Genomic DNA, 10,190 nt, shown 5'->3' with positions numbered 1-10,190 from the left:
GCAAAAGCTGGGTTGCAGTTAAACCTCAAAAAAACCAAGATGATGGCAACCAGCTTGATTGATAACTGGCAAATAGAGGGAGAAAACATGGAGGCAGTGACAGACTTTGTCTTTCTAGGAGCAAAGATTACTGCAGACGCTGACTGCAACCAGGAAATCAGAAGTCGTTTCCTTCTTGGGAGGAGAGCAATGACAAATCTTGATAAAATAGTGAAGAGCAGAGACATCACACTGACAACAAAGGTCCACATAGGGAAAGCAATGGTATTCCCTGTAGTAACCTATGGCTGCGAGAGTTGGACCATAAGGAAGGCTGAGCGAAGGAAGATAGATGCTTTTGAACTGTGGTGCTGGAGGAAAATTCTGAGAGTGCCTTGGACTGCAAGAAGATCAAACCAGTCCATACTCCAGGAAATAAAGCTAGACTGCTCACTGGAGGGAATGATATTATTAAAGGCAAGACTGAAGTACTTTGGCCACATAATGAGAAGACAGAATACCCTGGAGAAGATGCTGATGCTAGGGAAAGTGGAAAGCAAAAGGAAGAGGGGCCAACCAAGGGCAAGATGGATGGATGATATTCTGGAGGTGATGGACTCAACCTTGGGGGAGCTGGGAGTGGCGATGGCTGACAGGAAGCTCTGACGTGGGCTGGTCCATGAAGTCACAAAGAGTCGGAAGTGACTGATCGAATAAACAACAACAACATTCCAATCAAACCTAAATTTGTTATGGATACATGCAATGACATGAAGATTAAAAAGTGGGGTACTTTTATTGATTCCTGAAGGACAATGTATCATGTCAAAATTAATACGTTCTGTATCCATACCTCAGTATCCCATTATTCATAGTTGCATTAGATTTAAAAATATCTTCATATCATTTCAGAAGTGAATATGATGTTCTGTAAAATTGTGTACTTTGTAGATAATTTCATTCTGCCTTTTCTTTATGTTAAAATAAAAAACAGCAAAAGAGAAAAATAATGGGACAAGTCATGGCCAGCATTATCTCTAACAGTACAGATATTGGTCTTAAGCTGTAAAATCAGTCAAGCTGAAGGGGTAGGAAGAACAAAGGGCAAATGTTTGGCAGAGGGGATGGAAAACCTATCAAGGCTTGAATGCTACCACTCTGGAAAGCATCTAGAATGAAGCAGTTATTCCTGTCTAATCTTTTCTACAGCACAACAAGAGTGCTAGGAAGGTTCTTCTGGAGTGCATTTAGCCCACCTGCAGTAAATTTCTCTCCATTGTATCTGGATACCTGAGCGGCAGTGGCAAGTAGCAGCATTTTGGTGATCGTCCTCCATCTCTACAATGGCATTCCAAGGAAAGTCCACCAGGCACCCACATTGTTGCCTCTTCAACTCCAGGCTAAGACATTTCTATTGTTCTGGACTTTCAAAATGCTTTTTGTATTTTGATTGTTTAAGATCCCTGCATCTGTCCAAAGCCCTGCCAGCAAGAGCCTAGCACAGCAGGAGCAATGATGGAGAGGGGAAAGGTTTATACAATCACACTGAGTAGTGAAAGTGCAAAAATATATGCTCCTTTGAGTTCAGTGTGACTTTTTCCCCAGGTAATGTGTATTCAGCCAAACAGAGGTTTATGAGTAGATCTGGAGGGCTGAATAGGAAAGTACGAGAAGAAAGGGGTTACTTTGCACTTCAAAAAAACCTACATCAGAGATCAGGCATAGTGACATCCTCCTAATTGTCACCTTAAACACCTATGGTCTCTGAGTGGGTTTCCCTTTATAGTACCTTTGCTTTGAGTTTCTGAGAAAAGGAAAATTTATGCATGGCTACAACAAAAACTACAGTGCCAAGATGTCAGAACTTTGGCAGGTTCAGTCATCTCCATAGGGTCTGCCAGGTCCCCAAATTTCATTCACTTTTGTCAAAGCAATGGAAAATTACAGCTCTGCTTCAACAGATTTTGTTGAGAAAAGCAACTTTTACTGTGCCTACTAGCACAAAAAATACTGCGACAAATTATATCCATGCTTCAGTAGCGTGTTATTCATAGATGTGTTATCATTGGTATCGTTTCAGAAGTAGGGATGGTGGAGAATTTCTCCATGAATCTCCGGGAGGCCGAATGCCAACGCATTCGGCCCCCCAAAATTGGTGGGGAAATTCTCTGCTGGCCCCCCACCCCCCCTGGGATGGGACTTGCCGTGGCCGAATGTCCCTCTCGGCGGCGGGTCCCGGCGGCGTTTCGGCGGGGGCGGAGGCGGGGGCGGGAGCGGGGGACGGTCTCCCGACCAGCTGCCACCGCTGCCATTACAAAATAAAAAAGTAAAGTTAAAAAAAAAACCACACCTGTGATAGGCTACGTGATAATTTACGTAGCCTATCATGGCTAGATTTCCAAAGTCAGCCATGATAGGCTACGTAAATCATCACGTAGCCTATCACGGGTGACTTTGAAAAAAAAAAGCGCGTACGCAAATGGCGGCGCCCATGGGCGCCACCATTTGCGCTCCTTATTTGGACAGGGGTAGTCTACGTAAAGATTTACGTAGACTATGGCTAAAATAAGGGAACACTATTTGCGTTGCCCTTATTTTCGCCATAGTCTACGTAAATCTTTATGTAGACTAGACGTGCCAAAATAAGGAATGCAAATGGCGGCGCCCATGGGCGCTGCCATTTGCATATGCACTTTTTTTTTTTGAAAGTCTAGGGGTGCACAAAAGTCACTTACCTGGTCTCGCAGCTTTTCGTGGTGGGGGGGAGGCGCTTCGCTGCTCCCCCCACAAAGTTCAGGCCGGGGGGGGAGGCTTCCCGCCTCGCCCGGCCGAAATTCAGGCCGGGGGGGAGGGTTCCTGCCTCGCCCGGCCGAAATTCAGGCCGGGGAGGAGGCGCCTCGCCTCTCCCAGCCGCGAACTAAAAAGTTAAAAAAAAAAAAACGCCCCCGGGATAGGCTACATGACGATTAACGTAGCCTATCACGGCTAGATCTGCAAAGTGAGCCGTGATAGGCTACGTTAATCGTCACGTAGCCTATCACGGGTGACTTAAAAAAAAAAACGCATACGCAAATGGCGGCCCCCATAGGGAGCCGCCATTCGCGTTCCTTATTTGGTCGCTGTAGTCTACGTAAATCGTTACATAGACTACGGCGAAAATAAGGGCAATGCAAATAGCATTGCCCTTATTTTCGCCATAGTCTACGTAAAGATTTACGTAGACTACAGAAACCAAATAAGGAACGGGAATGGAGGCTCCCTATGGGGGCCGCCATTATCCGTACGCGCTTTTTTTTTTTTTTAAGTCACCCGTGATAGGCTACGTGACGATTTACGTAGCCTATCACGGCTGACTTTGCAAATCTAGCCGTGATAGTAGGGATGGCAGAGAATTTCTCCCCGAAACTTCGGGGGGCTGAGCGCCAACGTGTTCGGCCCCCTGAACAAGTTTCGGTGAGAAATCCTCCGCACCCCCCCGCACCCCGCACCCCCCCGGGACGGGACTTACCTTCCCTGAATGTCCCTCCCGGCAGCGGGTCCGGCTGGCGGTTCATCCGGTGTTCGAGCGGGGCGGGAGCGGCAGCCGGTCTTTCGACCGGCTGCCACCCCCGCCATTGCAATCAAAAAAAAAAAAAAAGTCCCCTGATAGGCTACGTGACGATTCACGTAGCCTATCACGGCTAGATTTGCAAAGTCAGCCGTGATAGGCTACCTGAATCGTCACGTAGCCTATCATGGGTGACTTTAAAAAAAAAAAGTGTGTACGGATAATGGCGGCCCCCATAGGGAGCCGCCATTCCCGTTCCTTATTTGGTGGCTGTAGTCTACGTAAATGTTTACGTAGACTACGGCGAAAATAAGGGCAATGCTATTTGCGTTGCCCTTATTTTCGCCGTAGTCTACGTAAACATTTACGTAGACTACAGCAACTAAATAAGGAACGCGAAGGGCGGCTCCCTATGGGGGCCGCCATTCGCATACGCGCTTTTTTTTTTTTTTTAAAGTCACCCGTGATAGGCTACGTGACGATTCACGTAGCCTATCACGGCTGACTTTCCAGATCTAGCCGTGATAGGCTACGTGAATCGTCACGTAGCCTATCAGGGGACGTGTTTTGTTTTGTTTTTAAACTTTCGTGTTCGCGGCCGGGCGAGGCGGAAAGCCTCCTCCCCGGCCTGAATTTCGGCCGGGCGAGGCGGGAAGCCTCCCCCCCGTCCTGAATTTCAGCCGGGTGAGGCGGGAAGCCTCCCCCCCCGGCCTGAACTTCGCGGGGGGAGCAGCGAAGCACTCCCCCCCACCGCGAACAAGCTGCGAGAAAAGGTAAGTGACTTTCGTCCACCCCTACGTGATAGGCTACGTCAATCATCACGTAGCCTATCACGGGGGCATTTTTTTTTTCTTTGATTGGAATGGCGGCGGCGGCAGCCGGTCAAAAGACTGGCTGCTGCTCCCGCCCCGGACGAAGACCCGACGAACCGCTGGCCGGACCCGCCACCGGGAGGGACATTCGGCAAATGTAATTCCCGTCCCGGGGGGGGTGCGGGGTGCGGGGGGGTGTGGAGAATTTCTCCCCGAAACTTGTTCGAGGGGCCGAACATGTTGGCGCTCGGCCCCCCGAAGTTTCGGGGAGAAATTCTCCGCCAACCCTATCAAAGTCACCCGTGATAGTCTACGTGACGATTTACGTAGCCTATCATGGCTGACTTTGGAAATCTAGCTTTGATAGGCTACATAAATCGTCATGTAGCCTATCATGTGTGTGTGTGTGTGTGTGTCTGTGTGTGTGTGTGTGTGTGTGTGTTTACTTTACTTATTTTTCGCGGCCGGGGAGACGGGGCGCTCCTCCCCGGCCTTAATTTCGGCGGCGAGGGATGGGGCGCCTCCCCCCCAGCCTGAACTTCGGGGGGAGAACCGAAGCACCTCCCCCCACCACGAAGCAAGCTTCGAGAACAGTAAGAGACTTTCATCCATCCCTAATAGTCTTCTGTAGTTCTGTAGTCTTCTGTATTTTGTAGATAACGTCATTCTGCCTTTGATTAATGTTAGAATTAAAAACAAGAAGGGGAAAAATAATGGGACAAATCACATGCAGAGTATCCCTAACAGTACAGATATTAGTCTTAAGCTTTAAATGCTGTCAAGCCAAGGGGCTAGGCAGAACAAAGGGCCAATGTGGGGCAGGCGGTGAAAACTGTATCAGGGCTTGAATGCTGCCACTGTGGAATTTGTCAAGAAAGCAGCAAGGATACCTGTCGATTTTTTTCTCCACTGCAAAAGGGGTAGTAGGAACTTCCTTCAAGACATCTGGAGTGCATTTGGCCTACCTGCAGTCAATTTATCTCCATCCTATCTGGATACCTTAGCTGCAGTGGCGAGTGGCAGCATTTTGGCTGTGGTCCCCCAGCTCTGTGTCCTGATAAGCTCCTGTACTGTGGATTACTGTAACAATCTGTACTTGGGGCTGCCTTTGAAGATTGACTGGAAACCTGAGCTGGTACAAAATATGGCTGTGAGAATTGTAACTTTGCCAGGCATTATGATCATATTGCCCTGTTCCTCTCTTGCTTTCACTGGCTCTGAATTTTCATCTGGGCCCAATTCATAGTGCAGGGGTCACCCTGTAGGGTTCTCCAGGTCTTGGAAGCTTGGTACCTGATGGGACACCTCTCCCCATATATGCCTATCTGTACTTTCAGACCATCCACGGCGACCCATTCTCCAAGTGCCCCCTTATTCTGATGCTTGGAGAGTGGCAGCAAGAGGAAGTGCTTTTGGGGGGGGGATCCCCAAGCTCCATAATGCTCTCCCCAGGGAAGTCCCCCTGGCACCCACATTGCTATCATTTCAGCACCATGCATAGACATTTCTGTTCTCCCAGACGTTTAATAGGTTTTCATGTTTTCGTGTGTGTTTAAGATCCCTCTGTCATTCCAAAGCCAGCAAGAGCCTGGAACAGAGGGGGGAGGAGGGGGCCGTTCTGCAGTTGTGGCCATGAAGTTACAGATGCTGTGGTGCCTTTGGTTTCAACTGCAGTGGGGCAGGCTTGAGGAACGGGGAAGCATCGGAAGGCAGATCCCTCCAGCTGAGGAGTAGGAAAAAGTTATAGGTGAAAAGTTATAGGTCTTTGCTTTGAAAGTTTTTGTTGAAATAAATCAAATTTTAACTCCACCTAGCTCAAAAACCCCTAGGCTAAACTGTCTGAAATTTAGCAGGTGGAATCCCCTCCATGGGGGATGAGAGGTGCCCAAATGTCATGTATTGATCATGAAAACTGAAAGGTTATGGTTGATTCTGTTTTCCAAAGCAAGTCAATAGGAAATTGTCAAAAACGAATGAATCAGATATTGGAATCTTGCTTCGGATCGACAAGCAAAGTACATTGGGTCTGGATCAGTCTGAAGCAAAGCAGGGCTGCTTCAGAAGGTCCAAAGCACCATCCGAAGCAAAGTGGGAGGTCGGTGCACAGCCCCCATTTGTCCTATTGTCTTCTATTTTTCATGTTTAAACATTCCATGATATCCTATGATATTCTGTGATTTAGGAGTGGCAGCAACTACCTGCCATGGCTGAACATCCTGGAAGTGCCATTTGTCACCACCTCCTCTGGATTTCTGTTTGGCTCTTGAAACATCCATTGCATGGCGAGCATGTGTGACAGCATAGACTGCATTGTAGGCACTGTAGCTCTGGCCAGACATTTCCTTTTCAAAGGTGGATCCAGGAAGGCTTCCCGGCTTCTCCTCCCCAGAGCAGTTTTCCTCGCTTTCTTCATAAAGTCCATATTGTGGGAGTGAACACCCCAATACCGTGAACCAGAACTGATCAATGTAATCAATATTTGACCGATGTGGAGTTATGCTCTCCAGAAAGTCCTGAAATCCTGGCATCACGTTTGTATGGAGAGTGAATGACAAGGTGCCATTGAAGGTTTTGGTGGGGAATTTGTTTCCACTCAGTGCAGCAGTGTAATCCCATTCAGCTGTGGTGATCCACACTTTTTGCATGGGATTCTTTAAAGAAAATTCATTGGAGCACAACATCAGTTATAAACCTTGCAAAGATTGGATGTCTCCATAGACAAGTGTCACATTGATTTCATTTAGTGTGAGAAAAGACCGAATTGGGCTCAGTTTTTCCCAAAATATTTCAAATGGTATATATGGTGTCACTATCGGGGTCTGCTGTGTCCAAGCAATGCAGATATTATTCTGCAGGAGCCTAGGTCTCAAGGTTTGAAGGAAGGTTTCACCACGTTCATCATCAGAAACAAGAAGCCCAATCCAGTTCCATCCAACATGTTTCAGAAGCTGAACAATCCCAACATATTGAGGATCCTCATTTGGGACCATTTGGTACAAAGAAGGGAACTGGGTTTCCGCAGAATTTTTTGCAGTGTGTGTGGGGGAGGCGCTCTGTCCCCCCCCCCTGGAATCCTTGATGGCCAGTTCCACTCTGCGGTAGGGGTGCACGAAAGCCACTTACCTGGTCTCGCAGCTTGCTTCGTGGTGGGGGGGAGGTGCTTCGCTGCTCCCCCCGAAGTTCAGGCCAGGGGGGGAGGCTTCCCGCCTCACCCAGCCAAAATTCAGGCCGGGGAGGAGGCGCCCTGCCTCGCCCAGCCGCAAAATAAAAAGTTAAAATAAAACGCCCCTGTGATAGGCTACGTGACGATTTACATAGCCTATCACGGCTAGATCTGCAAAGTCAGCCGTGATAGGCTACGTTAATCATCACGTAGCCTATCATGGTTGACTTAAAAAAAAAAAGCGCGTACGCTAATCGCGGCCCCCATAGGGAGCCGCCATTCGCGTTCCTTATTTGGTCATTGTAGTCTACGTAAATCTTTACGTAGACTACGGCAAAAATAAGGGCAACGCAAATAGCGTTGCCCTTATTTTCGCTGTAGTCTACGTAATCTTTACGTAGACTACAGTGACCAAATAAGGAACGGGAATGGCGGCTCCCTATGGGGGCCTCCATTAGCCGTACGCGCTTTTTTTTTTTTTAAGTCACCCGTGATAGGCTACGTGACGATTTACGTAGCCTATCATGGCTGACTTTGCAAATCTAGCTGAGATAGGCTATGTTAAAGGTCACGTAGCCTATCACGGGGGCATTTTTTTTTTTTACTTTTATTGGAATGGCGGCGGCGGCAGCCGGTCAAAAGACCGGCTGCCGCCCCCGCCCCTGACGAAGACCTGCCGAACCACCGCCGGGACCCGCCGCCGGGAGGGACATTCGGGAAAGGTAAGTCCCATCCCGGGGGGGGGGGGCGGAGGTGCAGAGAATTTCTCCCCGAAACTACTTTGGGGGCCGAATACGTTGGCACTCAGCCCCCCGAAGTTTCGGGGAGAAATTCTCCCCCATCCCTACTCCGCGGCCATGCCACGGTGCAGCCAGCCAGGGCCGCCCGTAGCCAGATTTCCGGCTGCGGATGGGCTTCTGAGGACGCAAATGGCGGCTGCCGTAGCGGCCGCCATTTGCATCCAGCCAGGCAGCCGTGATAGGCTGCGTAAAAATTTACATAGCCTATCATGGCTAACCCCCCCCAAAAGAACCCCCAGCATACGCAAATGGCAGCGGCTACGGAGGCCACAATTTGCGTTCTCTATTTTTCGCCGATTTATCTTACATAAATATTTACGTAAGATAAATTGGCCAAAAATAGGGAAGGCAAATGGCGGCTGCTGTAGCCACCGCCATTTGGGTACGCTGGGGTTTTTTGGGGGGGTTAGCCGTGATAGGCTACGTAAATTCTTACGTAGCCTATCATGGCTGCAAGGATAGCAATGGCGGCGGCAGCAGCCCGGCCGCAGCTGGCCAGGACTCCAGCCACCGGAGCCGCCACCTGAGCCGCCGGCACCACCAAATCCGTCGCATCCGCCCAAGGTAGGTGCTGTCCCGGGGAGATTCCGCGGGGGTGCGGGGGGCAGGAGGCCATTCCACCACGGATTCCATGGATTCTCACTGGAATCCGTGGCGGAATTCTCTGCCATCCCTATTTAAATCTCAGCATTGCGTCAAGGTTTTATTGTGGTTTTTATTTTGATATTGTAGTTTTAAGCTTTTACACTTTATATTGAATTTTATGCTGCATTCTGTGGTCGAAATTGTTATGAACCATTCAGAGAGCTTTGATATAGAAATGTAATAAATGAATGAATGAACAAAAAGCCTCTGGGTTTCTTGTAAATACCTTAGGGTAGTGCAAGGCTTGGCTTCTAGGCATGGGGCGGGTAACTCAATAAGAAAAACATCATGGGTTTAATGCTTGAAAAGTTACAACACACACAACCATAACATCAAGGGTAAGAAAATAAAAGGATTAAATTCATCCAGCTAGCCTGACAAAATGGGTCCCCATTTTCTCTAATTTCTTCCCAGCAAGGTCTTACTGTCAGAGTTCTCAGCCGTCCTAAGCAGATTTCTTTCTTTGTCATTTATCTTCTCTCCTTCCATCCTCTCAACCTTGTTCCCTTTCAAAAGTTTATTTTGGCCTGTTTTATATGGCAAAATTAGCCTATGATCTAGTTCCTTTAACCAATCAGAAAGGCTCAACTTTACCCTAAATTGAGTCCCTCTGTCTTTCCTCAGACCTTTTTCCTCAGACCAATACGTTCTTGCAAAACCTTAAATTTAATTTAAATCTTGCAAGCTGTAGACCTTCCAGCACCACAAAAGGGAAACAACCTGTTTTTCAAACTCCTTCTCCATGTGACCTCTTGCTGAACCACCTGTTCCCTGCCTTCCTTTACAAATCTATTGGTACCAAGGCATTTGGCTTCCTGAACATTTGACCTTTTGGTTTAACACACTGCATGTGATCCAAAGTAGGTATAAAAGCCAGTTGTGTCCCTTGACAGGCAGACTCTCCCGTGTGTATTAGTACATGCACAGACCTCTCTACTCTCCTGGAACATAGCTAGGCCTGGGGCCCCAGCCCTGAATCTATTTCAGAGGACCCAAGACCAATTCCATAGAGCCTATTACTACCAGTAGAAGGTTTTATGCTTGGCTTAATTGCTATGCACAGGGCAACTGTCTAGGGCACTGCAGGTGTGGAGGGAAAGGTTAAGTCGTTCTTCCCCACATGCTGCAACATCACTGGTCCACTCCATTCAATTTAGCGTGGAGGCCTTCATGCGCCATTATTTTCTTATTTATTCAAAGTATTATTTATATGCCACCCTTCTTTGTCAAATCATAATTCTGTC

The sequence above is a fragment of the Heloderma suspectum genome, chromosome 6 (assembly GCF_057233095.1).
Source record: "Heloderma suspectum isolate Gila_16-S chromosome 6, 16-S_ref, whole genome shotgun sequence".
NCBI lineage: Eukaryota > Metazoa > Chordata > Lepidosauria > Squamata > Helodermatidae > Heloderma > Heloderma suspectum.
The sequence above is the reverse complement of the archived record's forward strand: the minus strand, read 5'-3'. Positions refer to the sequence as shown.